This window comes from Pezoporus wallicus, unplaced genomic scaffold, assembly GCF_028554395.1.
Source record: "Pezoporus wallicus isolate ANWC-B61680 ecotype Strahan unplaced genomic scaffold, APGP_CSIRO_Pwel_v1 contig_5879, whole genome shotgun sequence".
Classification (NCBI taxonomy): Eukaryota; Metazoa; Chordata; class Aves; order Psittaciformes; family Psittacidae; genus Pezoporus; species Pezoporus wallicus.
This window is the reverse complement of record NW_026637549.1, coordinates 203,011-225,003: the sequence shown is the minus strand read 5'-3', so window position 1 is coordinate 225,003 and position 21,993 is coordinate 203,011. Positions and strand designations below refer to the sequence as shown.

Sequence of the window (21,993 nt, the reverse complement as noted above, 5' to 3'; positions counted from 1 at the left end):
AGGGTGACCGAGAGCCCGGCGCAGTCACCGCCGGCGGGGAGACCGGGTAAACTTTGGGTAAGTGTTGCACGGGTGCGGGGGCAGCGTCTCTCGGCGCCGTGGGCGGGTGGAGAAGGGGAAACCGCGCGGAGCGGTGCGCGGGTCTTGCCGCACTGCCACCCTAGCGTGGAGCGGGCAGGGGGCGGCTGAGTCGGTGGGCGACACCCGGGGAACGTGGTGCCGGACAACAGGTTCCGCAGCTGCCCGGGGTGCGGAGCGTGTGTGATGTGTGTGCCTTGAGTGTGTGTGTGTTTCGGTTGTCCCCTCCCCCCTGCCGCCCGGCCAGAAAGGGGGTGGGAGATGTGCTGGCGCACAGCCGCTTAAAACCGCGCTGCCCGCCGGCGGCCGCCTGCTTGGCGGGCAGAGGGCGGCTGCCGGGATCCGGGTTGAGCCGGGGAGGGCGGCGGGGAGCAGGTCGGCCGGAGCTCCGTGGGGCCGGGCGCGCTGGGCCTGCGGCTGCCGGCGGCGGAGCAGGGGGTTTGGCGGCGGTGGCGCCGTCGCTGGCGGTGGCCCGGCTGGATGGCCGGTCCCTGTGGCTGCCCAGGGCGCCGGGCTCCATCGCATCCCAGGGCCGCGCGGCTGCTCCTCCTGCATCGCACTGCAGTAAGTCCGCGAGTCGCTGGGCGGCTGAACTGGTTGCAGCGAGGATCTGGTGGGGGCTGTGTGTTTACGGGTGTGCGTACGGACGTGGCGGAGGGGCTAAGCGGAAAGTTGTTGTTGAGCGGGCTGTATCGAATTTGTCAGGAGTCGCAGCTTTGGTTTCTGGTGAATGACAGGCTGCCTTGCTGAGGTACCTCGCTTTGCTCGACCCTAGGCAGTGACCTGGTGCTGCCCCGCGTCTCGCTGGAGCAGGTAGTGTGGGTTCGGGCAGCAAGAGATAGCTACAAACTTGTGCTTTAAAAGCTAGTGTGCTGAAACTTTGAGGGTTGATGTGACAGACTGTCTTGGGGTCTTTCCAAGGAAGAATTAAAAATCCTGTACTAATTGACAAAGCTTTTGGATGTCTGAAGTCAATTTAGATACAGATTATTCTTGTTTTGTGTGGTCCAGTGTCGTTCTCATTCATTTTGTTGAAAAGAATTTTATTTGTCTGGAGTGCATGTAATTAAATTTTTCATTGTGAGTAGCCTGGTTTTGAAATGGATGAAAGGATTTCCCAGAAGATTCCTGTATCGTAAGCATTCTTTTCCCTAGCTAAACAAGCAGATTATAGGGTCTTCAGTTAATTCTTCTTGCTGTTTGGCTGCTTTATTACAAATTTACTGAGAGCTTTATTAATTTTCAAAAGCAGTTTTTTCTGGTTGATGTCAGTTTAGAAAGTAAATGTAATAAGCTTACAAAATCCATATTGGAAAATAAAAAGGAAATGCAACAGTTTGGGGAATACCATTAATTCTTGCAGGAGAAATAGTCTTTCAAGTTTCTTTTTTTTTTTTAAAGAAACTAACCATTTCTTCTACTCCCATTTAGGTCAAATGACCTCATGTAGCAAGGTAATAGGTTTTTGTTCTTTGCACTTAAATGGTATAATGTGTCCACAGGTACGAAAATGTCATTATATGTAAAAAAAAAAAAACAAAACAAAAACCAAAAAACCAAACAACCTATGCCAGGAACCCAGTATACATTCCCGAATGACTGGACTTGTGTTGTGCCTTATGGGTGAAATGACAAGAAATAAGTTTGTTGTTTCTTCCCAAAATGACAATCCAGTATTGTGCCAAGCCTGAAATGCCTGTCTGGTGCAGAATGAAAACAAGCATCAGGAAACGTGGGGTATCAACAACACAGTGTGATCCTCCTGGGGCATGTGTAGTCCTTCATCCATCTATGGAGGTGGGAGGACTTTGGTGGTTATCAAGGCAGGGAAGGCCTGAAACAATCATTCAGCAGTCCAGAAAACACTTTGGAAATATTTTATGCTATGGATTTGCAATATTAGGCGTCCAATTCTGTTAATCTAACTTAGGTGCCTGCAAACAACTGAAGCTGCTGCTCTTAGCAGGTTTAGGAAAAAAAAAATATACTTTCTTATGTGTGTTTAGGAAGAAGAGAAGTGTATGAGCTTACTTACAAACTGAAATCAGCTTTTGTGAACACCTATAGGTGTCTCAAACATTCGAAGTACAGCATTCAGTAGCAATGCATAAATGAAGAGAGAATCTATTTTTTAAGAGTTTATGTAGTTTGAGTTTGAAAAGAATATCTATTTTGAAGAGCATTAAACATCAGTTTTTTATTTGTAAGGAGATTCTGCACCATTTCTGGTCTGGAAGCAAGTGTCATTCAGGTGACATCTTATGGGACAAGTCGGGGTACCTTTTGCCAGTGGAATGAGATCACTGGAACAGGAACGAAGAGAATGAGAAGAGGGTTGTAGGAAACCTGCTAGAGCAGCATTTTGAGAAAGCAATGTAAAAAAAACCATTTGCGAGTAAACGTAGTGACAGATTGACATTGGAAAACCAGTCAGCTGGACTGGAATGTTTTTGCTTTGTGTTTGCATGACAATAACACTGAGTTCTTGTGAATGGCACCTGTAGAATAAAGGATAATGGGTTGAAGTTATGTTTTATAATTAATGCAATAAATATTGACAGCATATATGGTGGAGTCATAGAATATCTCAAGTTGGAAGGGACCCATAAGGATCAAGTCCAGCTTCCTGCTCCTTGCAGTACCACCTAAAACTAGACCCTATGACTAAGAGCGTCATCCAGACCCTCTTTGAATGCTCCTTGAATATAGATGATGTATGACGTTTCATTCTCTCTGAATGGTTATGACCTTTATCAGGTCATTGCTAAGTTAAGCCTGCTGCACACAATTTTAACAAGTTTTTAAAGCCTTGGTTATTTCTAATGTTTCCTTGGTTAAAGTTAACTTTGCAAAAAAGAGCGCTTTACATGATGATGTCAGTCTTCACAGTGTATCTTCTCATTTTTTGGCATGGTGAGAGTTGTGGACCATTGTGAAAAGCACGTGATGAATGTTCCCATCTGTATCTAGAATTATGGAAGAGTAAGTCAGAAGAGAGAGTGAAACAGAAAGGTCTTGTTTTGTGGCTTGGTGAGCTGGAGCAGAAGAATTTCAGCCAGACTTTTACATACGTAAATGAGAAGGTACTTGGGAAAGACATGTTTATTGTAAAGTCATGATGTGAAATATTGGAGACATCAATGGAGGGCAATGCTGTTAAAGAACAGGATGCTGGCCTCCTGAAAGCATTAGTTTTGGATTCCAGCTCTCTACTTCTTGTTGCTATCAGGTAAAGTTTGCAGCTTGCTTCAGGAGTTGGCATTTGAACTTTGCGCTACTGTCTCAAGCAGAAAAATAAAGTAATAAAATGCTTGCTCCTGGGTATTATTCCCCTTTTTTTTAATAACTGCAGAGAATGAATTCTGATAAGTCTTATTCTGTAGGAATAGTTTCACAGACAGTTTAATCAACTGAAGATGATATAAAAGGTTAAAAATATTTCTTCCTATGACAAGAATTCCTTATTAAAGATTTGTTAACCTTCAGTTGTGAGTTACTTCAGTCAGACAGCTCTTGTCCATTGTTTCCTGTGCCACTTACAAAATAATTAGCAGCAGTACTAGTAGACTTGGGACAATTACTTTTCTGTAATTGTAGTTTTTCAGAACAGTATTTTATTAATAATTTTCTCTTTGGGGACTAGCTTTATAACTGAACCAGTAAATTTACAGTACTGGAGAAAAACTCAAGAAGTGACATGGTGGGTCTCACTGAAAAAATTAGATGTTTGTTGTTATTTTTAATACTTTGTGTGCAGAAATGGAAAAAGTTATAAATTTGGGCATTGAAACTGATATCGTTTTATCAGCCTGACCTAATTTTCATTACACTAATGATGCTCTTACTATGGATAGAAATGTTCTGATGCAAGTAAGTTATTTAGGCCAATTTAGGAAGTCAAGAAGTAAATATTTATTTATTTGGAATCAAGATGAGTAACTGTCCCTAAACACCCAGTAAAATGCAATGTAAAACACATTTTCCTTTTTTAATTGTTTCTGAAGAAAATAAAAAATTTCTCTGAATAATGTTTGCAGCAGTTTTGTCCTGAGGGGATATGGTCTTCTTTAGTTAGCTTGCTGCAAGTTAAGAGCTTAAAAAATGTGTTTGAAGGCTGTTTAATTATTTCTTGTCCAGCCCCTTAATACCAGTTTGGAATGTAAATGCACAACTCTGACACTATTGTGCTGCCCTTAACTATTAAAAAAAAAAGGCAAGCTTGCAAACACATTTGTCAGTTCAGTGTTACTAATTGGATTTCCAATTGTGAGGACAGATTAACTTTTTAATTTTAGATGATGTTTGTTATTTACTATGACAAACCATGATTTAAGTGACCTCTAGATAATTCTTTCTTGTCTGTTAAGGATTTTAATTTTCAGGAATGGACCTTTTATATATGCTGTCAGAAATCTTTAGTTAATGCAAATGCTGTGAATTAATTATTTTTTTGTTTTCAAGTTTGATTTTCAGCCATGGAATGAAATGATTACTTCATTTAAAATGGTTCTGATTTTTTTCATCCAATGTTCAATGGGTTGTGTAGTGCTCTGTAGTAATGAGTAGCACACTCTCTAGTCCTTGCAGTAGGAACAACCCCAACAGATATATAGGGCAGTTTTAACAAAATTTTATGTTGCTCTTCATGTGTCAAGCTCTGCGAGCCTTCTGCTGTGAAATGGTGCTTTGCTCCCCTCTAAGGTTGCCTTGTGGGACAGTGTGGAGTATTCCAATGTAGCAGTTGTTTAGTCAGGAAACATAGAGAACGCACACGGATAATGGAAGCTTAATCCTCTTTTCCTTTGTCTCCTAAAGCATACTGTGCAAAGGAAGGGCAACTAGTCAAATTTATTGTGTTTGACCTAAAGTTGTCTCTAGGTGCACAATTCTGAAATTTACAGTGTTTCAAGTTTAGCTATTATCTGAAGTCAATCCTGAACACTGTTGAAGTATATGCGGCTTTTTTTTTTGCAGTTCCATATTTGTATGCTTGTGCTCCTAGAATGTTGACAAGCTAAATTTAAGCAAAAGAGAGAAATGGCAAATACTAAGGCAGCTGTATCAGCCTGGGAAAGAATTGCATATGATGCGAAATCAGCAGGCTTTCCTGTCTTGTTTTCTGAAATGAAAAGAAGTGGTAAATCCAGTCTGTAGAGACTATGGCTTAGGTGTAAGCATTATGAACCACTGCATCCCCAGGACTGGAGAGTTTGTTGCTTTTGAACTCTGGCCTCTTTTGCATCTTTAGCTGTGGATTTTCTCATGTTTCCTGCAGAATTGTTGCATTCATCGTCTAAATGTGGAATAATATTAGGCCAGAAAGATGTTTTTCAGAAGGGAGGAAAGTAAAAAAGAGAGACAAAGGAAAAAAAAGAAAGGCAGAATTAATAGCAAAAAAAAATGATGTTGAAGTAGATGAAAACTGAGACATATATGATTACAGACAAATAAATGAAGCACGCAAAAGTAAATGCAATGGTTACTATTACTTTTTTTTTTAAATCTTTTTCTTCTCCAAGTTTAATCCTCAAATAAAAGTAAAATAACCTAAGCTAGTGAATTCCATAGGAAGTTTTGGGGATTAGAAATGTAAAACTTGGATTTATCTGTTGCATATAGACAAGACACTGCTTACTTGTACTCCAGAGTTTTTAACTGAAGATTTTTTACTTTGGCTATTTCTTCATATTTTGATAATTTAGTCATCATTTGGAATTAAAAATTTTTATAATGTTAAAAATTACATAAATTGGATGAATCTGTCTTAATATTCAACATCTGAATGCCATTTGATTACCTTCTGTCTCTCTATTATTGCTAATGGAAAGACAAAAGCACCTGCTGAGGGAAATTTTAATTTTAAAATGAGCATATATAGGTCAGTTGAAGTACATTCTGGATGTATCCAGGTCTCTCAGTTCATTATGAAGGGTGACTGGCTGCAATGATTCTATCACAGTTTAGGGTCTATTTTTAAGCCATCTGGCTTTGAGCAAGATAAACTGTACCCTTGGGTATTTGTCAACTAGAAGTAAAAGTGTAAGGAGAATTGAATTCCTAAGAATGTATCAAAACCTCTCCATGCATTACTGAAAATATACACAAAATAGCCTTAACAAAGTAGTTTCTTAGAATGAGCCACATAGCAGCAGTTAAATATCAAAGGACCTATTTTTAAATATATCTAAATAAACAAGTGCTTTGGAGCATTTCCATTTTCATGTCCTAAAAAAATGGCTATGATTTTATCAAAAAGCCTCTGTCTTAATTCCAGTAATAATTTTTAATGGACAATACATGGTTTTTATAAAAATTCTGGATTTACTTTGAAACTGTGAAGCCTTGCTCAGTCATTTAATTTTGTTCTACATGTCACACACAGAGAAAAACTGCTACATCTGTGGCCAGGTTTATCTTCTGTGTTGTAAATTTGAAATGTACAGTGCTACAATCACTTCTGCTGAGTAGGGGGACTGGGTCATTTTGCCTTTTTTTTTCCACTTTAAAAATACTCATGAAAAGGTTGTGTTTGAACAGAAGACTTCTGTGTCAAAGAATTCAAACCTTTTAAGCAACGTAATCCTCTATACAGCGGAGAGATAGAACTTCATCCTGCCCTGTGTTGGGCTTAGTGCTGTTGACACAACTGTTTTCTTCATAAACATAGAATGGCTGGACAAATCCTGGAGAAACCTCCCAGCTTTGAAGATAAGGTTTTGTTAATCACAGTAGATTACTCTGGCAAAAATATTCATTTACTTTGTCTCAAATGTGAAAATGCCAAGCGGTTGCTTTGGGTTCCGTGCATAGTAAAATACTATATTCAGTTATGATTTTTTTTTTCCCTTTGTGATTTCAAGATAATGACTCATAGAAAAGCTTTATATTCTGTCAAAGACTCTTGCTTATAAATAATTTAGGCATCCAGAAACTATAAAACCGTCTTGGGATGTTATTTGTGTAAATGATCCAGATATATTTCTACGCTGTATTAGACAGTGTTAGGAGTATGGTGATTTTTACATGCCTTTTGGTGTTGAGAAAAATAATCTTGATCGGTGCTCCAGGACTTATCTTTAGTTGCGTCTCTAATGAACAAGAGGAAATGCAGGTCTCCAATCAGGATTTCTATGTGTTCTTATTCAGATCTGATGAGCCAGAGGTCAGGGCAGATAATCTGTCAGTGCCAGAACAGATTGCGGAATCACACCAATACACTTTTACAAATAAGAGTGAGATAGTCATATTTCAGTGTAGTTTAATGAGCAGATAGGTGTTGAGGAAGCTAATAAGAACATATGAGTCATATAAAAGATCTTAGGCTTTTGAAGAGCACTCCTTCAGGGTTTGGGCCATACTCCCTCTGACCTTATTTCAGTTCAGGTCACATTCCTGATCAACTCTGGTCACTCTGTGAAGCTTTTTCAGTTCAGATCTTACATCAGTGACTCTCAAAATACTTGCTTCCTTTAGCTAAAGTAAGAGATGACCAATTACCCTTTTCAGTATCCTAACATGAGGATGTACTAATAAAGTGAATTCTACATGAGAAGTCCAGGACCCTAACTAAAAAGATAATCACTGCTGTGGGAGCAGAGTAATGCTTTCGTCATCTAGAGACCTTGACACCCACTATAATTCATCCTTAATTCATCTACTGTTTTAAGATAAAGTTAAATAAAAGCATTATTTGTAAAATCCCAGGTAAACTACTGTGATGCATGGATTTATGATGACGGCAATTACAGAACTGAAAGACATTCTCGCTTTTGTTTACTTGTACTAAAATCAGACCATGATCTTCTGTGTATTCTGACAATGTGCAACTCTTTTGATTTGCTGTGAGGTCAAGGTCTGGTTCGTTTTGCATTATTTATGCTCCTGGACAGCTTTCACTGGAGAGCATCATAAGCAGGAAAAGTCTGCCAATTCTTGTACGTATTTCTTGGCATGTTCTGCAGTTTTCATTCAGATTCAAATGCTTCATCCCTTCCCCTTAGAGATCTTTAATTTATTCAGGAAAAGTTTCAGCACTCCTCCCCTTGTCTTGTTTACTGCTCTCATTCTTTGGAAATGCAAATCTGTATTTGGCAGAGCAGGTGCCATCTCTTTTGAGCTATGAGCAAATTATTAACCCATGAACAAGTAAAATGTTGGTCCTGTCAGGGAAGTTGGTGCTGTGTATCCTAGTATGGAGATCTTATGTAATTGCTGAACCTTGTGTTTTCATATCAGCATGTATGTTGATAACAGTGCTTGTTACTAGCATGTTCATATAAATTACATGTATCGCTCATTATTGCATGTTGATTGATTTTCATTGTGGTTAGGCTGTGTGAGTCCCAATTTTGTGGCCGGAGTCGATCAGGAGTGTATCCAGGGATGCATTGACAGTCAGAGGTGTGTAGAACCTCTATAAATAGAACCTGTGTGTCCACTTTTAGAACCTAAATGTCTCAAACATTTCAAGCCAGTATCTACTGCATCCATTTAAATGTTTTAAGGATAGACAGGAAATTGTAAGGCTGTTTAAAGAGAAAACCTTTTCGCAAAGCAAGAAGTTCAGAGAGGTTTTGAACTGTTCAGAAATCAAGCACCTGAAGGCAGAACAGCTGTGCTGATGATTTTCAACTTGTGGGTGTTATAGAAGGGAAGATAATAGTTAGTCTTACCTCATCTTCAACAATGTTGTCATTGTTTCTGCAGATTTAACATAAATTTCACTGAGTATTTCTTTTTTTGGAAAACCTGATGGAATTTAAGAAGGAAGGGAAAGAAAAACAGTTCGTGACAGCATATGCTTTCTGTCTTAATACTTTAAATGCACCATAGTACCCTTAAATACCTTAAAATGGATGTAAGCAGCATGACGTGAAGACCTTAAATATTGATGTTCAGTTTTTCACGGGGAAAAATCATATGTATAGTAGATTAATTATTCTGAATGTATAGTAGATTAATTATTCTGAAGAGTCTACAATGCAGATTACATTCCTTAATATATTTGCAGTAGTGTTCCATAGATGACTAGGAGCACAATTAGAACTTAAAGGGGTGCTTTCCATTAGTTATTATCTAGTTATTTTTGAATGCTATACATATTGCCAATAAAACCTTTTGTTTGTATGCCTCAATGTTCATGGTAAGTATGTGCTGTATGTTTGGCAAGTGAATACACATGCTACAGGGTCTGGTAAACATTGTAACATTTACTTTTTTCAGAGAAAAATAATTATTAACCATTTCGTCTGGACTTCTTGTTGTTGTGGAGCCTTTTTCTGCATGTTGTCCTTAAACTTCACTGTGACTTGTTCGTATCTGTACCAAGACAAGGCACTATGAATGGGGACAGGTGAATGGGATCGTTCTTTGTCCCTCTTAGAAGCATAAAGATGGCTTTACTGGATCAGACTAGAAGTCTGGACTAGTATGCTGTCTCCTAACAGTGATTATCAAGGGAAGAATTTAAGAATAGGCTGAGCATCCCTGGAGCATTCGTCTAGGCTTTGACACTCTATTGCTTACTATAGATCTCTGCCATAGCCCATTGCTTCTTTTTGAAGCTGGAAGAATTCTGGTGTACTTTTTTGTTCCTTATGAGCAGATTCCTACATCTTTTTTTGTCATTTTCTTTTTCCAGTTCTACTCTAATCAGTTTGAAAATCCAAAACCTCTGTTATTCAAAAGGCAAGTGTACCAGGGATCAGTACAATGGAGTAAATTGCTTTATTCTTTATTCCTTTCTGTCTGAATACTTTTTTTTTTTTTTTGGATGCTGCTGAGCACGGATCTCATGTTTTCTGATTGTAATTCCAAAATTCCATTTCTGAGTGATAAGTCATCACTGATGAGCTCACTGCTCATCACTTTAAGTGTACTGCTAGGATTATTGTATTTTTTTTTTCTGTGCACATTACTTTATATTCATCAGTGCTGAGGCATATGACACTATTCCAGTGGGAAGTGTAGGGTCGCATTAGCAAGCAAGAGAGAGGAGGAGTCAGGCTATTAGGGGATTTAGAACCTGTATTATATCTAAATTCAATTTCAACTCTCTTACGTTTTTTTCCTGTATCCTTAAAAGCATTATGGTATCTGCCTTAAATGTTTCATTGGTGTAATAAAAAGTAGAATGACTTGGTCATCTGCTGGTAATGGGTTGCTTTTCTTTGTGAGTAAAATACATAGTGAACTTACAACTATTTGAAAGGAACTTTAACAGTTTAATGAATCACACCTCTTGTGTGACTTAAAGGATTATTTGAAATAAAAGTAAGTTTTAAAAATTCTTTTGAAATTTTTAGTTTGTTGCTTTTGTGGTTTCGTTTGGTTTTTTTTTTCTTTGGTTTTGGTTGATACTCTTCTAACCATAACTTAATACAAAATGTTCTGCTGCATAATACATAAATACTTTGACTTTTTCAATTTAGAATGTGGATGTGAACATATAACTATGCATACGTTCTGTGTAAATTTATATTGACTACATGCTGAATATTCCAACATATTCATTATATGTTGTGGACATAATTAAATGTATAGCTGTCAGAAAATGTCTATTACAGTTTAGTTATTTACAGGAATTAGATTTTTGAGGGGATAGTTATAGAAAACAGTTCCCAACCAAATGACTAACCGTACCTGGGATCACATTAGTTCTGGATGAAGTGCAAAACCTGACAGAAATGTTTTTATCTAGCTCATACGTCCAACAGAAGCAGAGTTTATAATGTGCTTTTGTTTGTAATGTGTTTGTTTGGTGCTATGTGCGCGTATGCATTATTACTAAATAATTGACTGTATATTACAAACATATTTGAAGATGTTTAAGCAAAGCAGTTACTGTCACAATTTTTTAAGGTCTGCTATTTTAAATATTGGAGAAGCTGGGGACAATATTGCATCTTAATTTGTAAATGTGACTGTTCTCACTGGGAGTCTGTTTCCAAGAACAGAGCTTCTGTGAAGCTGGTGGTCATGCCTAATTGAAAAAAGTACATTTCCCATAAATTATTCTGTATGAACTACTTGTCATTATAAACAATGATTGTAAATAATAGTGCTTATAAATAATAAAGTATGTAGCCTTGCATTACATCATTTCTTTAATCCTTCTAGTATGAATTACAGTTCTGTGACATGTTACATGAATCTAACAGAAATAGTATCTGATATTTTACAGGTAGCCTTAACTAATGAGCTAGACTAATGCAACCCTTCCTAGGTGTGCAGTGAAAGAATTTACATTGCAAAGAAATCCAAGCAATTTTAGCTCAGTAAGATACGTACTTAATAATAACTACTGGGCTTGTAAAATTAATGAATGCTGAATGCCATCAAATGACAGTGTGTTATTCTGTGGATTTGAACTTTCAAAGGTGAATGTGATCAAGCAAGTTATTAGTAAATGAGGAAGGCTGATGCTGTTGGACTCCAGTTACTACTTGTTTTTAAAGTTCACTTACTCTAACATTATTGAGGTAGATTGAGCAATGTTTCCTATACTTGGGGGAAAAAAGAAGTTTAATATAAAATCTGTACATCATAATGCTAACTGCTGAGATGTGACCTCTGGTATTGTGGGTGTCCTGGCAAAAGTTTTCAAGTTTCTTTTCTGTGTATTTTCCCTAAGCTGTATTTGTATTATGGCCCTTATAGCAGTTGCATAGAAAACATATACATGCAGCTTTTAAACTACCAATACTCCAAGGGAGTTAACATTAGGATTTAGACTGTGAGAACTTCATGCTTCTGGAACTGTAAATGACCTCCTGTGTGTGGAGCTGACATACATGGGAATTTCAGTTGTATGCAGATTGTGGTACATAGTCCCTGAGAAAGGCTGCTTTTTTTTTTTTTTTATTTTTTATAGCAATTTGCAGTCAATAACATGGGAATTGAAATAGCCTGCTGCATTCCTTTTGGAGAACTGAAACCAGAAGATGAGTGGATCTAATACTTAATTAGTTTTGTAATCTTTAGATCTTTAGGTGATTATCCTCATAATGGATTTGCACCTAGGAGAAGATACATGTGCAGATATGAATATAATAAATTATTTTTAATACAAGAAAAATATGCTTGAATTTCCTTTTTGCTGTTGTCTGGGTCTTGCTGTATCGGAGCAGTGCTTGCAACTCTGCTTTCTAGGACCACATAAAATATACACGTTAATTCTTGGAGAACTAATATTTCAGTTGTCAGTCTCCAGATATGGCCTTTTGTTCCAGATTGCTCTTGTTCCTGTACTTTGCTGTATATTTTTAATCAGCTAGACATTATACAGTACTTTTTTCTGTTGCATGGCTGCCATGGTGGTAAGACTCTTAGAGATATGTTCTTTAAATCTCTGCTGCTGCCTCCTTACTTTCCATGTCCTTGAACTGTACCTGCTTTCACTTCTCTGGTTGTTGATAATACATGCCAGGGATTAGGAACTGTGAAGATGGGACCTGTTTGAGCTAACCTCAAGGGCTGATGGGGCACTGTCAGTGGTGACTGCAGTGGAAGCAACTGCAGCAGAGGGAAACTGGACTTCTAGTCAGCAAGTTAGCTATTTTGGGGGATTTTTTGTTGCCTGTTGTTTTGGAGGTGTTGATTTGTTTGAGTTCCCTCTTTGAAAGATTGGGGAGAACTGGCATGTATAGGAAATGAAGGTAAAAAATTGTTCTAATATCTGTATTTTTCTTTTCAAACAATTATTGCCCAGAAGAGATGCTGAGGGCATTCTATCCCCCTTATGAAATAGAATTCCATGAAAAAAACAGGATGCCTTTGTGTGTTTGACCTAACTGTGCATCTTTAATTTCTGCAAATGTCTGTTTGGTTTGTACAGGTACAGTATAGATTCAGAAAATGGTTTGGGCTGGAAAAGACCTTAAAGATCTAGTTCCAACCTGGCATGTAGGGGAAAATGGTTTGCTATCATCTTATTACCAGTGGGCAGGTGCTGACAGAATTGTCATACGCACAGTCATGCTTGATTTGCATTGTATTTCAGAGTGGTTTGGGTGTATTTCCATTTCAAAATATTTCCTTTTTTTAATTGGGATGATAACAGCAGTTAGGGATACATGAAAAGTACATCTGCACTTTTATTTACGAAGTGCTAGGGCTAAAATTTAGCCTTGTGTAAAAGTGAGCAGGTCCTAGACAAAGATGCTCAGAGTTGAGCGACTCTTTGCTTTGTAAATGAAAGCATGGACTGTATTATTTTGTGGAAATTGCACTCTGTGAAGATTGCTTCTTCAGAGAGCCAAAGTGCTACTGTTAAAGATGGTTTGTGAGAGCAGGCAGCAGATTTCCTGCCAGAACAAAGTGGCAGGAAAAGTTGGTAGGAACAACCACACACAAATAAAATCTGTTGCTGGCTTTTTGTTCCACCCCCTCCCCCCCCCCTTTTTCTTCTTTAATTTTTTTTTGTGTGTGTGTATGTGTGTGTGCCTGAGAAATGCTTAGAATAATTTTCCTGGTAGGTAAAAGCACAGTGGGAAATGGTTGTGTGGGTTTGAAACACTCTGGAAATGCTACTGTGATTTTTTGGAAAACCTGCTGACTTGAGTGGAAACCTCGCGACTGCGTCTTGCACAGGCAAAGCAGGAAAATTGCAGCTGCTGCTGGGCCCTCTTGTAAGACAGAAGCAAAAACGTGAGAATGGGAGGTGAAGGATTCAAGATGAGCACATTCCTTCTCAGGGGTGAGAGGAGAGTCTGTGAGCAAGGCAATGTGCTGTGGCTTTGGAATGGGTAGAGCAAGGAATTTTTTTGTGTGAGGGCATAAACTAAGCCCTTGGTGAATTCCAGAGCGCAAGAGGAACAAACAAAATGTTGTGGTGAGTGTTTGAGCAACTTCCAGTTAGAGAGGTTTCAAATGGTGCTCAGAAGAAAGCAGCACACTGAAATCAAGGTTAAGTTGGTGGCTGTGATGTCCAGGATGTGCAAAGGGGGAAAGGTTCTTCGGCAAGGGGAAGAAAAGGTGTGTCTTCATGTTGATGTTGGAATTGCTGTGATTTCATGTCAAGTTGTCAGAAATTATTTATGATGTTTTGCATCTCACTTCTTCTATTACTAGTATCCCAGTTTGGACCTATTTTGAGAGGGGCATCATCTGCATGACTAAAGCAGTTCTAAGCATTATAAAAACCCTCAAGTTACTGACCTCATTCATATCCAAACAAACAACCCTAAACCCAGAACCTCCATGTGAAGTGTGTATTGCAAAACCAGTGATATGCATGTGTGATGTGTGGAGGATGTGGGTTAGATTCAGTAAGCCTCATACATGTTTTAGAATTATTATCTCTAACATTGAAGCAATTTGTGTAACTGGTGAAATGAATATTGAAGTCCTGTGATAATTTTCTTACTGTCATCTGTTGATGTTACTGCTGTTTGTCTGGATGATTGCATAAAAGGGTACAGTGCCTTTGAACTAGACCATTTGACCAAAAAAAAATACAAATGACAAATCTAAGAGCATTAAATGCGCTATGAAAACATAGGAATTCTTAAATAGCCATTTAATAAAATTATTGGAAGCTTTTGTCATAATTGTAGGTCAGACATGAGATAATATGAAGCTGTACTGATGCAGAAGGTTATTGTTCTTTTGAAAGGGGTTTCAGATGACTTCACATGAGGATTTCTGTGAATGTTCCTCTGCGTCTATAGTAAAATAGCACTGTAAATAAAGGGAGTATGCCTCTTAATATTAAGTATTTGTTTTGGACTTAGAACTTTATGATGACTTTGATATTTTACAGAGATCTCATTCTCAGAAGTAAACAAGAAAAGTCATGGTGTTTTTGCAACATTAAAATTTATAGTTGCATTTTGTGTCAGGGAAATAGACTTAAAAGAGAGTAGATGATAACAAGACATGACAATATTCTCTTGATTCTGTGTAAAGCAGGTGAAGTGCATCTAAGGTATTTAGCATGCTAAAATTTGTTCACAGTGTTGACACAGACTAAAAGAAAGGTCCTCCTCCTTCCCTTGCCATGGTCTGTGTCATCTGCACCGTTTACAGTGTATCCTGTCGAAGGACTGAAATGGCACTGGTGGAATATAAGGGAAAGGTTAGACTGTCACGTCCTGAACTTTCTTGCTCATGGCCATCTGGCCCCTCTGAGTCCATGCACCATGCCTGCTTACTTTTGCTGGTGTGAATGATGCTGCTGGCTGTTGTGCAATTGCCACAGTGTTTGTGGGTGCCTGTGGCACATGTGTTACTGATGGGGGTGTGAGTGGAAAGGGAAGGGAGGCAGCAGGACTTGGCTCCTGGGAAAGCTTGGACCTCCTCATGAAACCCCTGCATTGTGGGAATTATCATCTGCCTCTGCAGCCATGGAGCTCCGTCATGGTGAGGCTGTGAGTCCATGTATCTTCTCACCTGTTTGGAAATAGATTAATATTAAGGGGATAACTTAGTGCTAGTGCTACATTCTGAATTTTTCAGAAACTTTTTCAACAGAAGTATTTAAGTTAGGTAGAAAAGAATGCTTTGGGACATCTTGTTCCACTTAATTTTTAAGACTATTCTCTATAGAAATCCCTGGAGAGTTCTTAAAACAGATGGCACAATGTGGGCCATTGTAATGCAATTTTCTTTGTAAAATGCTGTGTCCTAGGGCAAATTTACCACAAATGGAGTAATCGTGATGTCCCATGAAAGACATGTGTTTTTTTGAAACGTTTGATATATCTAAAAAAACATGCATAACTCTGCCAAGCAAACAAAGCTTGCTATTTTCAGTAAAGTATTTTTGGGGTTTTGGTGTATTTTGAAACTGCTGCAGTAACTGCTTTGACTAGTCAGGAAACATTGTACATCCAAAATTTTAAGCACTAATAAATACAATATTATCTGGGATTATGACTAGCAAGAAGACATATTAATCTCTCTTGCCTTGATCTTTCTGGCAAAAAAAAAAATCCATATTTTTAGCTAATATTATTTACAGGAACTTTTTAGTTAATACATATAGATGTTAAAGCCTTGAAGTAAAGGAATACTGTATAGATATCAAAATAGAAATACTTAAGGCTCATCTTTCTGGTTCACAACTAATCAGTGTGAGTATATCTTGTCTATTATCTGTGCCAACTTGGACTTAGTAGTTAATTAGGCAACACTACTGTAAGAGGTCCGCTACCCTTATTGGTGACACCTGTTATTAAAAAGGCTAGACAAATTTAATGAGTAATTAAAATAGGGAAGAAATATGCACAATATTATGAAAGGTTATTTATTTTCATCAGAATATTCTGATGAATCTATACAGAAACATACATGTACATAACTTCACCTTTATCACAGGTAGGTTTTTAAAATACTAACAAACAAAATAGCAGTAATCTTCAGTATACTTATCCTGAAGAAAAATGAAAATGGGAAACAGAATTTTATGTTGTACATATATTTACAACAGGATGTTTTTACAGTGAATTTTGTAGGCATACTAAATCTATGTTTTTAATTCTTTTTAAGATGCCAAAAGAAATAACTTGCTTATTTTAGTTGTGCCAGTTTAAGGAATGTGAGCTAAATCTAGTGATGCAGTTGGTGCCTGGGAGCCTTGAGGACTGGAAAATCCTAGTGAATGTTAAGAGATCTGTAATAATCTCTTGAATAATCTTTTGTGTATCTGAAAAGGCCAGAGTCTGGAAAAGACGAAATGCACAGAATTCTCATTTGCCTCTGAAAACAGAGTATTTGGCTTTTTGCAGTTTTGTATTCAAAGTAGCACCAGCTTTTTCATAATTTCACTCAGATTAAGGTATGTATCTGTTCCTCCCCTAAGGGGAAAGACAGTGCAGCAGCCAAGATTTGAGACTAGTTAGTATGTATTTGGGATTTGCCCTATGGTACATTGCTCAGAATCTCCATCTTCCTTTTATTTAGGGTGCTTTTACTGGGACAATGAAGTGGATACATAGGAGTGTTTCTTTCTTTTGGGGTGTAGGCTCAGGCCCTGGGCATCTCCTCGCAGCACCATTTTGGATAAGGCTTGAGCGCATACTGGCCCACTTCAGTGGAAAAGGAATGGAGCTGCGGGAACCAGATGGGAGCCGTGATGTTTTCCAACCAGTTCCCCAGTGTGGGTGACTGGAAAACCAGGGTCCTAGGGCAAACCACAGTACACATGCTCAAGTTATTTAGAAACAGACACAGACTTCTGGAATTGTGACATTATTGGATATGTGTAGTTAAATCTGCAAGTGCTAGTGTTTCCTCAGCAGTATCTACTTCCTTTGAAATACTTCTTATTTTAATTAATGGTGTAGTAGCTAAAGCTAGCTGTACATGTGAGGTGGTGAATTTAATTGAAATTTTGTGGTTTGCGTAATTAGATATTAGTGATAATTTTATAATCTGCAGTTTTATTCCAAGTTACTAGTTTTTTGGCATTTAGGCTTAAATTTACCAATTCAAACTTGATAGGATAGACAAAAATAAATGTGTTAAGAAGTAGGACCACTTTATTGACTTACATAAATTAGCACTGTTCATGTGTTTAAATGTATTCAATTACAGATCTCAGTTCAGTTCCTGGCTTTTACACGCTTTTCTGTGCGATTGCAAGCGAATTATTTGAGGACAAATGTTTCAGTGTGCCTGGTGAATTTCAAATGCAGTAACTAATGCCAGCTGAAATCTAGCCACTTTTTAAAATTCAGCATTAGCTCTTAAATATTACAAAATTAGTATAAAAATATTAATTTTTAGAAATTTCAGTTCTTCATACTTTCTGTAAAATGTGATATTTGTTTTTCTCTTATTTTCTAGTCCTTGTACTTAAAAGTAAGCAGGTCTGTCCCTTGTGTATGTTGTACTGTCAGTCACAGAGTCAGTCTTAGTTTCTGCTTTTGTAATATAAGCACATAATAATAACATAATTGGTAGTTACTTGACACTTTTAATCTTTTTAGTTGGTCAAGCCAGCTTGTAAAGAGTGAGCAGAAAAATGAAATGTGCTTAGGCACTGTTAGACATCAGATTGCAGCCATTCCTGTTTGGGTCAGAAAAGCAACAGTAGTGCCCAGCTTGTGTAGTCTCAGTTGCCCAGGTCAGCTCAGTTCTGGGGTTTCTGCATATGCATTCTGAGCAGCTAAGCCTAAACAATAGTATCTCAGATTTTGAATGGCAGATTTGCATGGATGCGCAGGACCTGCTACTGACGACCTTTCTCTCTGGTGTTTTTTTTTGGTTTGTTTGCTTTTTCTTCTTGTGATTAACAGTCCTCCTTTGTTCCTGGCTAGAATAACACATGTTTACTTGGCCTGCCTGAAATAATAGAACAGAGAGTCCACCTGTCCTTTGATTTAGTGCAAATATAAGCACTTGTTTGTAAGAGTTACTGGGGTACAGCAAAGCCGCTTCTGTGAATATCCATTAGAACTTATAAACAAGTTAACTGTAAAGGCATTTCATGTTTTTGAGGATGGAGGGTTTATGATGCTTTCGCTGATCTTTGGTGAATGTTCTCAGAAGACAAACTTCTGTTCCATTCGTAACCATAACTTTAGAAATGAAAATATAATCTTTGAGGAAAAGAACTCTTCATGGAATCGTTTTAAATAGCAAATAGAATAATTTCTCTCTTTTTTTCTGGGTCATGATCTATGCTTAAATAGGATGACTGTAGTGATTACTGGTCACAGTTGTAATATTCTTGTGTTATAAAGAGGATGCAAATGGAGAATTTTTTTTTTCAGGCTTATTTCATATGCAGAAGAATTCAGTTGTGCATGTTTTAATGCAGAGCAGGTGAAAGGTATGACTCATCAATAATAAATCATTTAGTAACGTTAACACTATTATTCTATTAACAGAACTGTTTTTAAAATTCACATGTTCTCTGATTGATGAAGGTGGTTCTTGGGAAAAGTATTTTATACATGTAGACTCCTGGACCTGTTGATAAGGGTAGATCACTTTGGAAATCTCTGCATTTGAAAATTTGCATGGATCAATTCAGAATGGAACAATAGAGAATAATTACCCCTGCAAAATACCTGTTTATTTAGTTATTTATTTTATGTTTCATTTATATTCTCTTTCAAGATTTTGATGGAATCCAGGCTCTGTAATACACATTTCATATACAGTCATCTGTATATGAAAACACCCAAAACATCCAGACCTTTAGTGACAACTTTGTATGGATAGATGGAAGAGGAACTATTGCAGTGGTTACTGCCTAAGTACAGACTTAACTATATAAAGCAATTATAACATAAAATTGTTGAAACACAATGAAAGGTGAAATGTGAGGTTAACAAGCTTGTGCCTGTTCATAAGTAACAAGTTTTTTCTTCAGTTTCTCTCTAGTAGTAGAAGGCAGAGCACAAATAAACCTTTTAGGTAATTTTGCAATTACATGTGGAAGTTCTGCAGGTCTAATTTTTTACTTTTTTGGTTATCAGTGTAAGTGAAATTTTAAACATTTTTTAGACACCTTTGTTTCAGTGAGAAGGCCTTCAGTTGTCTTAAAATAATTATGTATGTGAGTTCTAAATGTGAAGTTGTGGGATTATCAAGTCTGAAGTAAAGAAAACAATTTGAGCTCCTGAATTGCAGTGCATCAGGTGCGGTGTCTGCGTCTCGGTCCTTCATGTGAGCAACTTTTCTGGATATGAAATAATGTCATAGATATGGGTTTGCAGTTGTTTGTAATTAATGCTGCTGCTATGAAAGCTAAGAATTTATGTGTTCATGGAAGCAGTACATCTGTAATTAGTATTACCAGGAGTGGTAGTGTTCTTATCTGATACCTCTGTTCTGTGTGGGAGTGGAGTCCAGAAGACTGAATTATACAATTCTTCCACATATATAGAAGAACAAAAGCAGTGTTAGCAAGCTGCCATCCATTTTATTATTGATCTTTTTCTAAATTTTTGTCAATGAAGACAAATTCCTTAACAATTTAAGCACAGAAGCAAAAATGAATTGTTTAGTTTCTTTTTGTGTTTCTGTATTTATTCTGCTTTCCTTACTTTGTCAGACTGTTTGATTTCTAGCGTGTCATTAGTTAACATATTCTAGTATGTAAGTCTTTTTGATGTAAGGCTTAAAAATGTCATTTCTTTCCCCACTAGATATATTTAATTATTTATTATTATTATTAAAGGGAACCAAAAGGAATTGTATAAAACATTATGTATCTTGTGCTTTTTAAAGCTATGATAAAAAATTGCAAAGAAAATGATTAATTAAGTGACGACGTTTATGATTCAGAAGTATACATACAAATAGTTTATGACAGGCATACTAATAGCAAAAGAAGGGCAACCTACGCTAGAAGGTGTCGTGCTCTGAGATAGAGATTATTTAAAGCTTGTTTGGCTTTTAACTACAATTTGTGGATAGCATTAAAACTCCCTTGGGCAAAATCCTGTAGGCTCCCAGTGGAATTGCAGAGTATGGGGAAACACAAGTAACAGCAAAGTAAGGGGAAATTGTTTACAAGACTGTAGCTTGAAATTTGAAAATGGGTTCAACAACTATAATTAAGGCAGATTACTCAGTGACGTGTCAGAAGAACTTCACATGCATTTATCCTGTGTCTCTTCAGGTAATTTTGAGCATGTTTTATTATTGTGTTCTAAGCAGGCTTCTCAGTGGTGTAGGCACAGAGAAATGGAAGGTGGCACAAAGAATTGGAAGGTGGCAAAATCAAGTATTTGTCTCCACAGGCTTGTGAGGACAGGTGATGCGGTCAACTCAAAGTTGATCTTAACCTGTACTTGGCTTGAAGTTTCCTTCATCTCTCCTCACAGCTGAGGAAAGGCTTGTATGTCTGAAAGCTTCATGTGTTAGAAAATATTTTGCTACTTTCTGCCAGTCCTTCATTTCTCCTATCTTTAGATAATCACATTCATAATAGCAATTATGTTAGTGCCAAGGACTACTGTGTGGAAACATAAGCTAAATCTGAGGAGAATTAATCACAACATTTAAAGAGAGGGAATAATTAGGTACAGCTCCAGAGAAAAAAAATCTAGAAAAAGATAACAAATTTGCAGAGCCTTTCTCCAGAGAAGAAGAGAAATTTAAAATACAAGCATAATACAAGATAGCACAGGCAAAGAATTCCCGAGGGAAAGAGGAGACAGGATCAACCTTTTCTTCTTCTTCCCTTTAATGGGAAAAACACAGGGAAACACAAGTGAAAGTAAGATTTTGTATTGAAAACTGAACACCATGAAAAAAGAACACAAACTTAAGTTGCATGAAAGTGCAGTTAAATACCTTTGTCAATAAAAAAAGCAATTAATAGCAATTTTTAGTTTGTGTAAAGAAATCTGTGGAATATTTGCATTTGTTAGCTCCAAAGCATTCTGAAGGCAACATGTTTAAAATGGTGAGTGCTAGGATGGAGTTTTCGGTTGAAAGGCTAAATATTTACAATATAACAACTTAATATCCTGAAATTAGTAGGTGGGGGACAGAAATTTCATTGTCATCCCCTCATGTTCTGCTGAAAAAATCAGCAGCTATCCATGAAGAGGTGGTGTTGTCCTATCTAGAAGATTCAGTATGTTAAAGTTGTGTCTTTACAGCTGTAGTTCTGTCTGGGTGGGATGGACCCACATGCATACAAATGAAGGACCCTCAGTCAGAAAATGCACTTCCATCCCTGACTGAATGCCTTGTGTATAGTTTCACAAATCATTGAATCATAGAATGGTTTGGGTTGGAAAAGATGTAGTTCCAACCCCCTGCCATGGGCAGGAACAGCTCCCACTTAGACCAGGTTGCTCAAAGGCCTGTCCAGCCTGGACTTGGACGCTGCCAGGGATGGAGCCTTCATGGTTCCGTGGGTTCCAGTGACTCGCCACTCTCCCAGTAAAGAATGCCAGTTGTCTGTCTCAGTTTAATCAGTGGCAGTATATAAGCTGAAGGGAAAAAATA

The 21,993-nt window shown here is 37.6% G+C and overlaps 1 protein-coding gene across 2 annotated transcripts in view; it reads left to right on the top strand.

Annotated features, from left to right (window-relative positions):
- Positions 1-438: 438 nt before the first annotated feature.
- The window catches only part of DGKB (diacylglycerol kinase beta), a 206,011-nt gene continuing 184,456 nt past the window's right edge, over positions 439-21,993 (top strand). For both annotated transcript variants that reach the window (XM_057406184.1, XM_057406185.1), the window contains exon 1: positions 439-642. The gene's annotated coding sequence lies outside the window, so the exon portion shown is untranslated. The remainder of the gene's footprint in view (positions 643-21,993) is intronic.